The following is a 14261-nucleotide window of genomic DNA, read 5'->3' as shown; positions in this document are numbered from 1 at the left end:
CAGCCCATCCAATCTGAGTTTTTCTTCTTCAAACACACATCTCCCAACTCATTATTGCATTTGTACCGATCATACTAGCCATGGGTTGGGGAGTATGTTTAAATGCATTTTAGGATAGGACGAAAAACTCTTCAGACCACTTCCCCACGGATAAAATAAAATTTTTCTAGAATAGCCAATGTGCTACTTAACCACAGAAAGAGACATGAAACTACAGCTCTAAACCATCCTCTGCTCCACCATTGTTAGTGTGACCACACACTATGGAAAAGAATAGTCACAGCCAGTTTACAGCAGCTGAAAGAGTCGTGCAGTTATCAAGTTCGCCACAGGATGGTACCATAAGGTTAGAGATGTAAATCACTCCGCTGCCACTTACATTAACGTTCTAAAAAAGCAAATGCTAACGGAAATAATCTACGTTAATATTATACACTTAATGGCGAGCAATATCTGTATTTGCTGTAATGACAGTTAGGTTTGTTATTTTCTTGATCTATATTCATCTCATCTTCATTCCCAAATCTCATGTATGTCTTACTGTCAGTGGACTAACTACAGTCAAAGTGAACATCTGTACAGCAGGGTCTTATCACTGCTGAAACAGCATAGCCCTCTGCCTTCAGAACTTTGATTTTATGGAATATCTGTAAAACCGATTGTGCAGAAATAATATTAGTAGTGCAGCTACGGGACTAATATCTACAGATCTCAATTTTTTAATTTACCAAAGGTGTATTTAATGAGCATATTCCTTCTGCTGTCATAGTAGTTAATGCGGTCTAAGTCACTATCTACTCTGGGTAATGTTTTGGTAGTTATGGGAGCAATGGCTACGCATATTTGTACAAGACACCTGAGAAACAGGTATTTCATTCCTTTCCTGTGGTATGTTAAGGTTCTTTACCTGAAGAAAAACTAAAAAAGTTCCTAAGAATGCCTATGTAACTGGAATAGTTGATGTGAGTATCCAAAGAGTGATCTGTAAAATAAAAGTGACTAACATTGTCAAATGCTTTTTGTTGTTTGCCACAGAACTTAATCTTTTGAGCTTAAGAAGAAAATCATACCATTAATTTCACTCTAGTAGGAGTCCTGCACATGTTTAAAACCCATCTCTCACGTTTCTTTTTAAGTTAATCACAAGCAGCTATAGAATTAGAAGCTATAGCTTCCAGTATCTCTGAATACAACCCAAAATACAGACATGTTGATACAGGATGTATACAAGAGTATATAACATAGGATAACTATGTGCAGTTTTCAAAAAACAATATTTGTTTCTTTATGCATGGGAATTCCAAGCTCTGGTTTACATAAGATTTCAGTCTGGTTCAGATTAGATTAATTTAGGGGTATATATCAGAATAGCATTGGTTAAACAGATGCCTTTCCTTATTCAGAATTTTTTTTGTCATTCTTCTATGTAGTTGTCTCCCACATATAATTCTTTCATTCTGTTGTCAGAAGTTTTACATTAAATCATTATTCCACTCAATAAAATGTATAAATTGATAAACATAGGTAAAAATAGAATTGTTAATTTTCTCACTCTGTTGTTTATCATGCTGGTTGTAGTCTGGCACATTTTTACTTCTTTTAGAGTCATGTTTACCATGATTTTCAAGCCCTAGAGGCCTTCTAGTCATTGTATTTTCATTTCTGCACTGGACATACAAGTAAAGAGCCATCACTGGACTATGTTGAAACTTATTCTGGCTATCTATGCAATATTCTGCTAAGATGCAGTCTAGTAGAACTCCCTGATGCTTCACCAAGCTTTCAAAATATTTTCTAGGAAACAACTGTTTTCAGTGCTATTCCAGAGTCTTTATCTGTAACAACATTAATATTTTGCTTCACTTGGAACAGAACCAGGCAACACAAGTAAGGTTTGAAAGCTTACTACAAAATATTTCATAAATGTTTGTAGGAGTAGAACAAGTACATAACAATGACAAATTACTTGGTTTGAATCCATATGCTTAAATATTTGTATTTTTCTAGTCTAATTGTCTAGCTACTTGTTTGGAAAAAGTTATAAACTTGCTGGTTTAGTACCGATTTACGATTTGAATCTTGAGACTCCTCTTGACATTCTGTGTGAATGGTATCTGTAACTACAGGAATGGGGAATTATGACCCAGACAGAGTACTGGTTGATAACATGATGCAATGAGAATTATTGTCTGAATAGCTTTTCAAAATGTCATCTGCCTTATGGAATAATATTGCATACCTGATCGTGAATTGTTACAGAAATTTCCCTATTTCACCACCAGTGAAAGCAAACCAGCAGCATTCTCTTTTCTATACAGACCTTTCACTGTAAAGGAAGCAATTAAAAAAAAATCACTTATAACTACAACTTATTACAATAAACAGTTCTTCATATTTCATATATCTGTTCTAAGTCTTTAGGAAGGAATTATGTTTGATGACACTTATAGACTCAAACATTTATAGGCAGCTACACCCAGGAAATTCATAAATCTCTATATGCAAATAAACCTATGAAACTACTCATGACCATGGGGCTGGGTACATAACCCACTTTCATCAGAAAGAAATCATGGTGCCTCACTGCATAGGTGTTATATTAACTGACAGGAATTCAGGCAGTGGCCTCCAGGTGAAGATAATTAAGCTATCCTGCCAGATCTGGAATGTGTCAGGAGCAATTCAGTGACTAGTTATAAAGGAAGGAAGATAGGAATGTGTCCTGCTTTTCCTTGTTAGGGCTTGCTACCACCCTGAGGACAAGGGAACTGTTTATTTTCCTCCTGGAGGAAAAAAGAAATAAAAGGTTTTATATTGCATCTGAAACAGGTGATCTGAACAGCTTAACCTTTCTTACTCTATCTGATATAGTCAACAACATTCCTTTGCTCAGCTTTTTTTTTTTTTTTTTTTTTTTAATTGTATGGATGCAAAGCAGGAAAAATCTGATATATCATCTGCATGTAAGCTGCTGTGTCCACACTGGAGGCTACAGTGATTTGGTGCTTACCAGAGGAAAAAACCAAAAAAAAACAAAAAAAGCCCCCACAACAACACAAAAAACCCCCCACAAAAATAAACCACCACAACCCATTGCTGTTATGCATTCCCAGTGCCTAGGCACTAATACAAATCCAGAGTGGTAGCAGATTCTCCCATATTTGGTAACACTGCTATGCACTGGAAATTAAAAACAGAACTTCATAAAAATGAAAAAAAAAATTATCAATGGAATTTTAACTACAGCCCTGTGCGCTCTGGCACCATGGTAAACCACACACAGCACACGCAAATGTGCTATAATGCATTTTGAGAATGTCTTCACATGGTCATTTTGATGTTCGAGGTCATATGCTGCTGCTATTTCCTTCTGATTGGTTTCACTCATTACAAAATGGCCCTGATGGAGGACCCATTCCTGCAGCTTGTTCCAATAGAGCCTGTCTTCACAGAACAGGTTTTGTGGCAGGGGCCCAGTTCAGAAACCCACTTCTGAATCTCAGTACAGTAGCTGTGATGCTCAGATGTCAAAACTAAAGAAAAAAATTCTTTATGGTGCCTATAAATCTGGGAGCTCCTTGCTACAGGCTGTTGTGTTGGCTAAAAATATAGTTTCAGAAGAGGACTACACAAGTTCATGAGAGAAGAATTCACTGAGAATTGCTAGATATACAGAAATCATGCTTGGCTCAGGAAGTTTCTCAGCTGTAAATGGCTGGAAGCTCAGGGAAAGTGTTATGCCCAGTGTTTCTTATCTTCCTTGAGCATCCATTCATGACTATCATGAGAAGCAAGATACTGCTCTTACTGGATTCTTGGTTTTACCCAGACTGGTCATTCTTATTTTGAAGCATTACCTATTTCCAGTTTCAAAGTCCCTTCTACATAAATTCTATTTGCTGAAAAATACTTATTTAAGAGATGAAGTACCAGAGATTATAAAAAACCTTATATAGTTGGGATTAATCCATAGTTGGGTACATTTCCTACATTAATACTTTCATTTTTGAGTCTTTTGGGTCCCACATTTGCACTCTGGCAGGTTTTGTGAAGGACCAGACCCTTAATGTTGGGAACTTTTCACTATTACATATTCACTACACCGTGAAAACCTATGTTATTTAAAAAAAAAAAAAAAAAAAAAAAAAAAAAAAAAAAAAAAAAAAAAAACCACCTGCACCTTCAGATATGCAAGTAAAAAGAAAATTATTAGTCTCCTTTTGAAGCATTAACTGTATATATTTACATTCTGAGCATACTGATGTATACACCTCGAAGGCAAGATAGCTGTTGTTTACACAGTACATGCACACATGTGACCATAAAAAGCAGTACATATTTCTCCCTCTTGTTTCCTTTCAAACTTCTACTCAGCACCGAGAAAATTCTTGTTTCTGTCTGGTTTTGACCAGTGGTGTTAATTTTCTGCATATCTCCTACCTTTGAAGTTCATTAATATTATTTTTGAGGATTTTCTTTTAGATTTCCAGCTTCCAGACCCTGCAACAGCATTCCCTGACATACCTTTTGATGTTTTTGTAGGTCACTGACGTACAGCTTTTACCTGCCAGAAGACTTCAAAGCCTGTAATGTTTGGCAGCCAAGCCTGTCTCGGAGATTTTTCTATTGGCTGGAAGAAGTTACTGACATTAGATTGTAAATGCTCCATCAGCACTGGAGTCACATTCCTACGCTAAAGAAGATCGCTTGTGTTGCTTTCTTGATTATATTCTGCTTCATGGCTCAATCTTGAATTGGAAGTTGTCAGTCTGAACACAATGGTCTCCAAGACCACTCTGAAAAACGGTATCAGGGTGGCAAGGAAGGAACCAGCCCAGGTTTGCGGCTTGCCCTCAGTAAAGATCTCTGATTCTAGGAGAAAGAAATTTGCCTCTCCATAGGCTTGTATCTACCCAGACTACTCTTCCCAGAGCAGCTACCAGCAGTGTCTGCCAAAGCAAAAGGGCTCTATCTGCAGTCATCTTGACCTGACATGTGGCCTAAGTCTCCTCACATTGTAAATGGGGACCACCATCTTTCCAAGTCATGGGGCAAGCTAGGGTACTCCCAGGGAATCCCCACATCTTCCTACCAAGTTAACTCACAGGAGAAAGCTGAGGAGAGTCTCCAGTCTGAGTGCATTCTGCCACAGCCCAGGCAATATCAGAGGCTTTTCCATTCATGAGATTTGTAAACCTGCCAACTTTTATTTCTTATTCATGCTGTTATCAAACACAGTTCCATACTGCTAAGGCATCAATGAACCAATATTAACTTGAACATAAACAAGTTGTGTTTGGGTTATTTATTTTTATTTAACACTGCAATTTTCTGTCCATATATAATTTGGATATCTCATTAAGGCTACATATTTATAGTATTCGCTGGAACTAAACTTTTTAATAGCTATCAGTAAGTGCAAGTTATTTATGGCTTTTGCCAGAATTGTTAAAATACTGTGGTTTACAGTGTAGTGAACTGTACTCTGTATTTTTATACCATATACATAACCAAAAGGAAGAAAAAGGAAGTTGCACACTTCCTTTGTTGACATTTAACCATAAGTATCATATTGGGTTATTTTACCGAGGTGAGATGACAGAAATAGATCAGTTCTATTAGCTCATCATTTAACCCTTCGGTGATCAGTATCATATTCCAAAATATATACTGCTTTTTTAGATACAGCAATTTTATTTTCTCAGATTTGCATACATTCATAAAAAAATAATGGTCCTGATTTTGTACATATTATTCAGCAAGGACTTTCTCAAAGAGCAGAAAACCTAGCTTGCATTGCACAAGGAAATGTTAAATAATAATAAATAACATATGCTACTGAAACCAAGACCAGAGCCTGTTCTCACATCTGTTCCTCAAATCTTGTATTACTATAGCATCTGCTGTCTTGGAGCTAATCAGATTCATTATTACTATTTAAAACAAACCCAGGAAACAAAACAGGCAAACCACTGCTGGTGTCGGATTAGCAACTTTTGGGCCAAGTCCGGTGAGAGACTGATAGGCTGTAATGCTTCGTGTCCCAGCCCATGGCCTGCAGAGAATCCCGTATTTGGCACCTACACTCCCTGTTATTGTGAATAGGAAGATTTAGGAGCCTCATTATAGGACAGCTGAACAACCTGTGCCCTGAGCAAAGAGCCATTAAGGTCAGTAGGAAATCCCCTTCAGGAACTCAGGTGCTGCACCTAGACTGTGGGAAGGTTCACAGCTGAGATCTGCTCAGGAATTGACCCTTGGGACCTGGCATCTACAACCATTACATCAGAAACTGAATAGAGTTCGCTATTTTTAACTGAAGCTTTTGTACAGTAGTTCAGGGATTAGCATACTCAAAGGTATTTAAGAGGCATTTGGTAACTTTCTTGCCCTTAAAGGGCCCATACCTGCAGTTTTTCTACTTGCATTTATTTATATCAGATCTGTTCACATGGACAAGTCTCCCAACTTCATGACAGCTGTTTCTTTCCTTGGTTGTAATTGCATTACTTGAGCAAATATCCAGTACTTTGAAAGAAACAAAATAGTGATGGGTGGAAAAGCTCAGAGTAGCAAGTCCTCTCACAGAAGCTTTGTCTGAAGCTCATATTCATGATCAAGAGGCACTCATAATTATCATTGACAGAAACGAGCAGATTTTTTAGATGAAAACCACCACAGACAAATTATGTAAACTGTTGCAGGCTGAGAGCCCTCTTCTGAGGCTCATCTTTGTTGCTAATCTAGTTACATGTTACAGCGTCCTCATGACAATATTGCCTCAGGAGACTGATCTGAATTCACTAACCCTGAAAGAGACAGACTTAATACTATAGTGTCAAAACCTATAAATACATTGTAATCACTTTAATAACGTTATTAAACGTTATTATGCCTTCTAGCATATATGTTCACCAGTGTTCAATAAAGTGGGGGGTGTCATTTTAAAGACCTAAATTAACACAAGGCGGACTGTAATACTTAATTTGGTAAAATGTTAGAAAGAACTTGACTGAGATACTCAGGTTATAAAGACCAGGATGAAAACCAATGAATGAGCTCCTTGTACAAAAAATACTTCCTCAGATAATGTGACCAGCTTATGAAGCTCTGTAAAACTTCAGATCAGCCATACATTATGGCTGGATTACGTTTTCCTAGCCTTGGTAATATTACAGTCAGATGCTGCCTCTGTAGTTGGAGAGCAGAATAATCAGATAGATCCACTTAAGCATAGAGCTTAATTAACTATGAGCTATAGTAAGGGTATACTTTACTCTGTAAGGATGAGAATAAGCTGTGTTTTCCAGTTCTTCTTCATCCTGAAGTATCAAATACTGACCATTTGTCATGCACAGGAGAACACAGTCCATACCTTTCACTCCCCTATATCTGAGCAGTTCAGATGCTGTTAAAACAGCACACATAGTCACTGTGCTTCAGATTCACCATAGTTAGCTCAATTGTCCTAGCTAGCCAGTATCAGCCATCTTTATGCTTTAGCCACACCTATTAAACAAGGTTCACTTACACTCTTAGGAGGAGAATATCTATACTGAGAAGAACATATCTTGTTATGAGTGCAGTATAAGGCAGGTTTTTTGTTTATATAATTGAAAGGTGCTAGAAATAGTTTTGGTTTAACTTTTTTTTTTCTTCCCAGGGTGTGGAAAAAAAATCCAGAAAGCATATATAATTCTATCCGAAACAGATATATTGGCATTTAAACTGAATGTGAAACAGTTTCTTCCTGCACAAACTGTGTAACAGCTGAGGTATCAACAATGCTGATCTTCAGCCGAGTCTCTCTTATTTGTCTAGGCTCCAACATAAAAATATGATCCCTGGCAACAAAACTGCACATGGAAGCCAAATAGAGTCTGTGAGAGTAGCACAGAAAACCCTAAGCCACAGTGAGAAAAATCTATTCCAGCTTCACCTACCACAGGTTGTGAGGTTGTGGCTCTCCACCCCAACACAAAGTATTATGCTTGGGTTTGCCAGCACCGAGGCAAGCCACACTCACTCTCTTAACAAAATGATCCCAGTGAACTGTAATACCTTTAACCATAGGAGTTCTTTAACCTGGATCATTTTGTCAGGTGCTGGATTTGGACAATCATGCCACAACATCAGAGGCTGAAGAAGGAAGGAAGAGGCAAAAGCATAGATCTGGAAGTAGAAACCACTTAATCACATGCAGTGCATTTGATTGCTACTTAAGGACCTTATCTGCTCTCCCAACCTGAAGTATACTGTTCTCTCTGGCAAATAAATATTTTTAACTTATCCTCCATATTTCTCTAACAATAGTTATGAAACTGTGAAGGATTAGCGTCCTTGTTTGCTATACTTGAAGTAGCTTACTGTTGTGTTAGTAATTATGCAAATGGAGGGAAGGAAAAGTATCTAACTACCCATTTGGATTGTTTTCCCCCCATCTGGTTTATCAAACAACTTAAGCTACTAAAAACTACAAAGAACATATAAACGAATTTTGCTTTATAACTGAGAGCAGCAGTGGTCAGCACTTTCAGAAGGATTTTGGCACACTCCAGAGCAGTGAGAAAGAAACCCAGTGAAAGCAAGAGCCCCCACAGGCCTGGCATCCTTAGGGCTTTTAGAAACTAGGTAACACTGTCTCTGTATCTTATAATCTATTTCCAACCTTTAATTCAAAACACAAAGCCAACAGAAGCTGCATCACAACCCCCTTCTGCTGCAAGGCAAATCCAGCACCGACAGTTTTGCTTACCACCTCTCTCTCAGCTGGCAGGCAGCAGTAACCCTGCTACCCAGAGCACACGAAACCAACAGCCCAGCTGACAGCCTTTAGCAAGATACCACCTACAAGCAGCTCCCAGCCAAACCTCCTGTTCTCCGTAGAAACAGCCTGTTTCTCTGCTAACCCTTAATTGTTGGGCTTTCTCTCCTTTAAATCCAGCTGGTACCGGTACAGCAGGTGGGGCTAACTGAGCCAGGGTGGTTCGCTTCAGGCCTCCTGGCTCCCAGAGCAGCAGGTCGCTGTGCCGTAATTACTGTTGGTTAATAGTGCATTTAGCAAGCTGTGAAGGTTCTGGAAGTTGTTTCCTTCATGCAGTCTTTCCTCTCATTCCTCACCACCCACTGTCCTCCTTAGCAATTGCTAGTTAAGGTGGAAGTTTTTAAGAAACTGCTTGTTAAAAGTTAGGAAAGGGGGTGGTGCCCATGCTAGTGGCAATCCTTTTTCCCTGGAGGATTAGCAAATGTGTCTAGCTGTATTTCTGACATCATGCTTGCAGCCTTGCATCATTTTTGAGGAATAGTTTATGATGGTATGTAGTTCATTGTAAGCAAGGCAGGATGTTATACAAAAAGAGGAAAGACCAGGAAAACTTTTATTTTAGATTAGTTGATGTAACTGTGTCCTGGTTTGGGCTGGGGGAGAGTTAATTTTCTTCCTTGTAGCTGGTAGAGTGTTGTGGTTTGGATTTAGTGTGAGAATAATGTTGATAACACACAGATTTTTTTGTTGCTAAGTAGGACTTATCCCAAGTTAAGGATTTTTCAGTTTCCCATGCTCTGCCAGTGAGCAGGTGCACAAGAAACTGGGAGGGAGCATGGCCAGGACAGCTGACCTGAACTACCCAAAGGGATATTCCATCCCATAGGGCATCATGCTCAGTATATGAACTGGGGGGAGTTGGCTGGGAGGGGTGGATCGCTGCTCGGGCATCGGTCAGTGGGTGGTGAGCAATTGCGTTGTGCATCGCTTGTCTTTTCTTGGGATTTTATTTCTTTCTCTCTTTTTGCTATATTCATTTTCATTACAATTATTATTATTATTGCTTTTATTTTAGTTATTAAACTGTTCTTATCTCAACCCACAAGTTGTGGGTTTTTTTCCAAATCTCCTACCCATCCCACTGGAGGAGGGGAGGAGTGAGTGGCTGCATGGTGCTTAGTTGCCAGCTGGGGTTAAACCACGAAAAAATTTTAAAAAAAGCCAACAAGTTTTGTGGCATCAGGTTTGAGAATAACTGCTCTGCATTAGACTAAATAGCAGCTAGATCATCTGTGAGAAAAAATAGGCAATAATTGTGAAATAGAGGAGAAATTAGTGAAGAAGAGGACTGTTAGCAGGGGGAGAGGTGATTAAGTGATTACCTCCTGTAGAAAAGAGAGAGGCCTAGTTCATCTAGTTAAAAAGCATGGAGGGATTATCTTGAGGGTGAATTGTAATTAGCCATTAAACAAAATGCATCATTTTTAATACCTGTTAAAGCTATGAATTTCATTTCCCTTGCTCATCTTTTGAAGTGTTTTGTGGTCTGCCTTGAAGATCGGGACTGAGAAGAGAGAGATGGCTGATCCCTGAGTGAGAAGCAGGTCTGCAGGAGATGAGATGCTTCTGTTCTCTGTCAGTTGGCTCTGCAGGTTCATTCCAGTGCATAATGGCTGCTGCAGTTTCACCCACATAACTCCCCTAAGGGCATTTGGTGTACTGGCTGAAATGTAGGATGTTCTAGGAAGTGCGTATGAATCTGGGTATCTTGATGGGTTCTCAGGTAGGTGGGTGGCATTTATTGCTGCCAAAATGGAGATCTCACAAGAGAAAATATAAATTCTTTTATAAACCAGCAGCAGATGCAATGTGGCTGGGAGAACATTTTTCTGAGTTTTCTCAGACTTTATACAAATAATTTTCAGGTTTCATTTCTAGCTGTACTTTACTGACTGTTCATTAAAACTTAAAACATAGCTGTGAGCAACAGTTTTGTTTTACCAAAAATGTCACATTATTTCCTTTAACAGGAACTGAGTCTTGAACTGTTTTCTGATATACAAATGATGTTTGGCCTTTTGCAGGAATCTGTATATAATATTCTTGGAAATAAATGGTTTATGGAAATACTTCTTGAAAGCAGAATTCTGCTCGCTGGAATGTAAGCAGAAGGTGGAATCTTCTACCAAGCTACCTCTCTAAGTAATCTGTTTAAAAATATTTACAGTGATGCTCAGTGTGTGGCTGGAATTGGTTTCCCTTCTCAGCTGTTGCTTCCCTTGCTGACTTGGCAGTTAACAGTAGTAGCAAATACTCAGCTCTGTATTGAGCTCTTATTGCTCACAGTAAGCTATATACTCATAATTTTTCTTCTAGCTGGTCACAATATTTGGCACTTCTGCAGATACATAGTATAGAGACTATGTATTTTGAAACTGGCTTCTTAACAAATGTCACTGTCCCAGTTCTAGTCAATGTTAATGCTGCTATCTAGAAATGTTTCTTTTAACAGTGATTGGAAGCTGCAGTGTAGAGAAACTTTCATCAGGCAAAATTTTCCTTGGATTTCTTAGGCACTTTTGTGGGAGTAAAGTAGTGTTCAACAGTGAGAAGGGAGAAGCAGGTACTTGGAGTTTATTCCGTAGATTGCTTTTTGGGGGGTTGTTTTTTTGTTGTTGTTTCTGTAAAAGAGATGTGCTGTAGCCTTTATTTCACTGTGTGCACTTGCTCTATCAGGGGAAAAAAATATTAAAGAATTGCCCAAGATGCTTTTAATGAGTTACAGATTTCAGTGGCTGCTCACAGGAAAATTCAGCATTTTTAATGAAAATAGTTTTGATTTTGGTGTCTCTTCTTGGTGAAGACATTGTTGAGACACTACTATTTTTATTGCCCCAGTCTTAATTACTTGCCTAATAACTGATTGTTTGTTCCAAGCAAACTGTGATAGTCGGATGAAGTGCAGAAAAAAAGGTGACTTTAACAACCTTTCACCTGCTCAACTTCTGTTGCTTCCCTGAACTAGTGATGCTGTAGGTTATACTTGGCTAAAAAAGGGCACGAGCCCTGTAGTCTATCAAATGCTGACCATCATACAGCAGCTCTCAGACCCGTAATCCTCTTTCCAGTTTACTACAGCAGAAGTTGCAAGCTGTGATATACACCTGGCCTTTTATGCAAGATGTATTTTCTTGAAGGTAGATCTGTTATTTCCAATCTCTTTCATGTAATATTTTTCAAGTTGATGTAGGAGGTAATCAGCTCTGTACAGTCTGGGACATGGTTGCAGCTGTTTTTGTGCTAGTCTAGATTCAGGGGGAATGAAGAGGGTTCTGTATTCAATTTGGCAGCCAAACTGAAAGTAGGGAGGAAAAAAGCTCTGAACAACTAAAATGAAAAAGGACAATTGTTTGTTGTTTTACTTTGAGGAAAACACATAACTTCACTTAATGTTCACGTAATGTGGCAGATATGGGCTCAGATCCTTTTTTCAAAAGATGTTTGAAGCTAGGCCTCCCACAATGTAGAATACTTTTATGCTTTAAATCAAAAGTTCCTGAAACAAAATATTTCAGAGCATAAAACCATGTAATCCTAGTATTTCTAATTTTTGTCACTTACAGTTTGACCTCTGGAATGGATTTTTATTTTTCTTTCAAATAAACAATTCACTCCCCAAAATGTACTAAATTCTTGTATGGACACAGGTTTGCCTATGTGGAAGCCAAGATGAGAGAGAGAAGACTAACAAACTTACAAAATGTATGTGTACTTCAGAAACAGTGAAAGGACTAGAGCTGGGTATGTACTTGGAACAGCTGAGTTTATTCTTCCTTGCATTTTCTAAAATGTGCCTGGGAATGGTGTAATTGTGACAAGATAAAGCCACTTCTGTTTTCAAAAATAGTGTCTGTAAGGAAGAAAGTCTACTGTAGCTATATGCTTTTCTTTCTAACAGAGGTTTGGCAGACCAAACAGTATCCATTGCTTTGTATTCTACCTATTGATAGCTATAGGTGGAATTTCTTGTTTATCTTTTTTATTGCTATTGGACACTTATCTAATGGTTTCAATTACTTTTCCCACAATAAACCTTTAATACTTTTTCTGATGATGTGATTGTTGATTGTACTATTTAACTTCCATTCCCTACCATAGTTCCTTGCTTTCACGTTAAATTAGTTTACAATTGTTTACTCTGGACTGATTTTGACATCTGCTGGATCAGTCACTTGAGTGATCAAAATCTTTTTGAAGCTCAGGGCATTGTTTTCTTTGTTTGCTTTTCTCCATACTTAGAAGACTTGAAGAATTTATAACCATTTACTGGATTTCTAAATTTACATCATATTTTATTTAGGAATTTTTTTAAGGTAAAGGTTTTGAACAGTGCTTAATATTGACACTAGAGATAAGTAATGTCACATCTTGGTTTGATTGCTTAGTTTCAGGCTTTACAAATTCCAATAGAAATGGAATAAAATTCTTCCAGTAGAAGAAATTATGGCATATATGGAGAGGAAGAATGAACCAAGGAGAAGGTTGGTGCTCTGAAACAATATCCTGAATGGGTAGTGTGCTGGAGTGACTGGGGAAGGAGGCTGGAGCAAGGATGGGGAATTTGAAGATGCAAAGTCTGAAACTGCTAGGGTTGAGGGACTGGGCTAAGAATTAGCTGCTGAGGGTTTTGATACATTATCAAAAGGATGTCCCATTCCAGAGCTTGAGCATCAGATCCAAAATCACTGAATTTAAATGGCCTTTTATTAGTGAGGAATAAAGTGTGATTTTGTAGTCCCTGACTATAGAAGATGGAAAAACTACTGCTGGCATCAGTCATTGTGAGCTGATATAACAAAAGTCTGTACAGAGGTCCAAAGGTCCTGATGCTGCTGGGATCTATCAGAGTTTCTGTATGATGCTGCAGATATCTGCTTTTCCATCTTCTTTTTCTTCTTAACCATCAAAATGTTCACATGTGCACACACAACTGAATTCAGAAGCTAAATTATGCCAAAATTTGGACTGTCTGGGTAGCTGAATCCATTCCCATCCTGGGGGTAGAGTCTGACATTGTTGTTACAGTTTGATTTCTGTAACTGCTTTTATTTGCCCTAAATACCCAACAGAGCTCACCCAGAAATAAAAGCAAGCTGAGTATAGCAGAAAGGACAGTGTGTGTGTGCGCGCACACACACCTTACTCGTAACAATACTGGAAGCTGCGCAATGAATCACATACTAGATGCAGGAGTAGAAAGTGTGGGAGGTTTGAGTATGAGAAGTACATTCTCCCCCCTGCCGCAGTGTTTTTGCTCCTTGTTGGGCAAATCACTTAAAAGTAAATGCTGTTTCCTAAACACCACGTCGCCTGGATGCGGACTTCTCCCTTCAGGAGCTCGCTGCGCGGCACGCTCTCGCTCCCTCCTTTCCCCGAGCTCCTTCCCGGAGGAGGTGCGGGCTGTGCCTCCCGCTGAAGCGGCGGCTGAGAGGCCGTC

This window comes from Athene cunicularia (genome assembly GCF_003259725.1).
Source record: "Athene cunicularia isolate RWA chromosome 8 unlocalized genomic scaffold, athCun1 chr8_part1, whole genome shotgun sequence".
Taxonomy (NCBI): Eukaryota; Metazoa; Chordata; class Aves; order Strigiformes; family Strigidae; genus Athene; species Athene cunicularia.
This window is presented reverse-complemented; position numbering follows the sequence as displayed.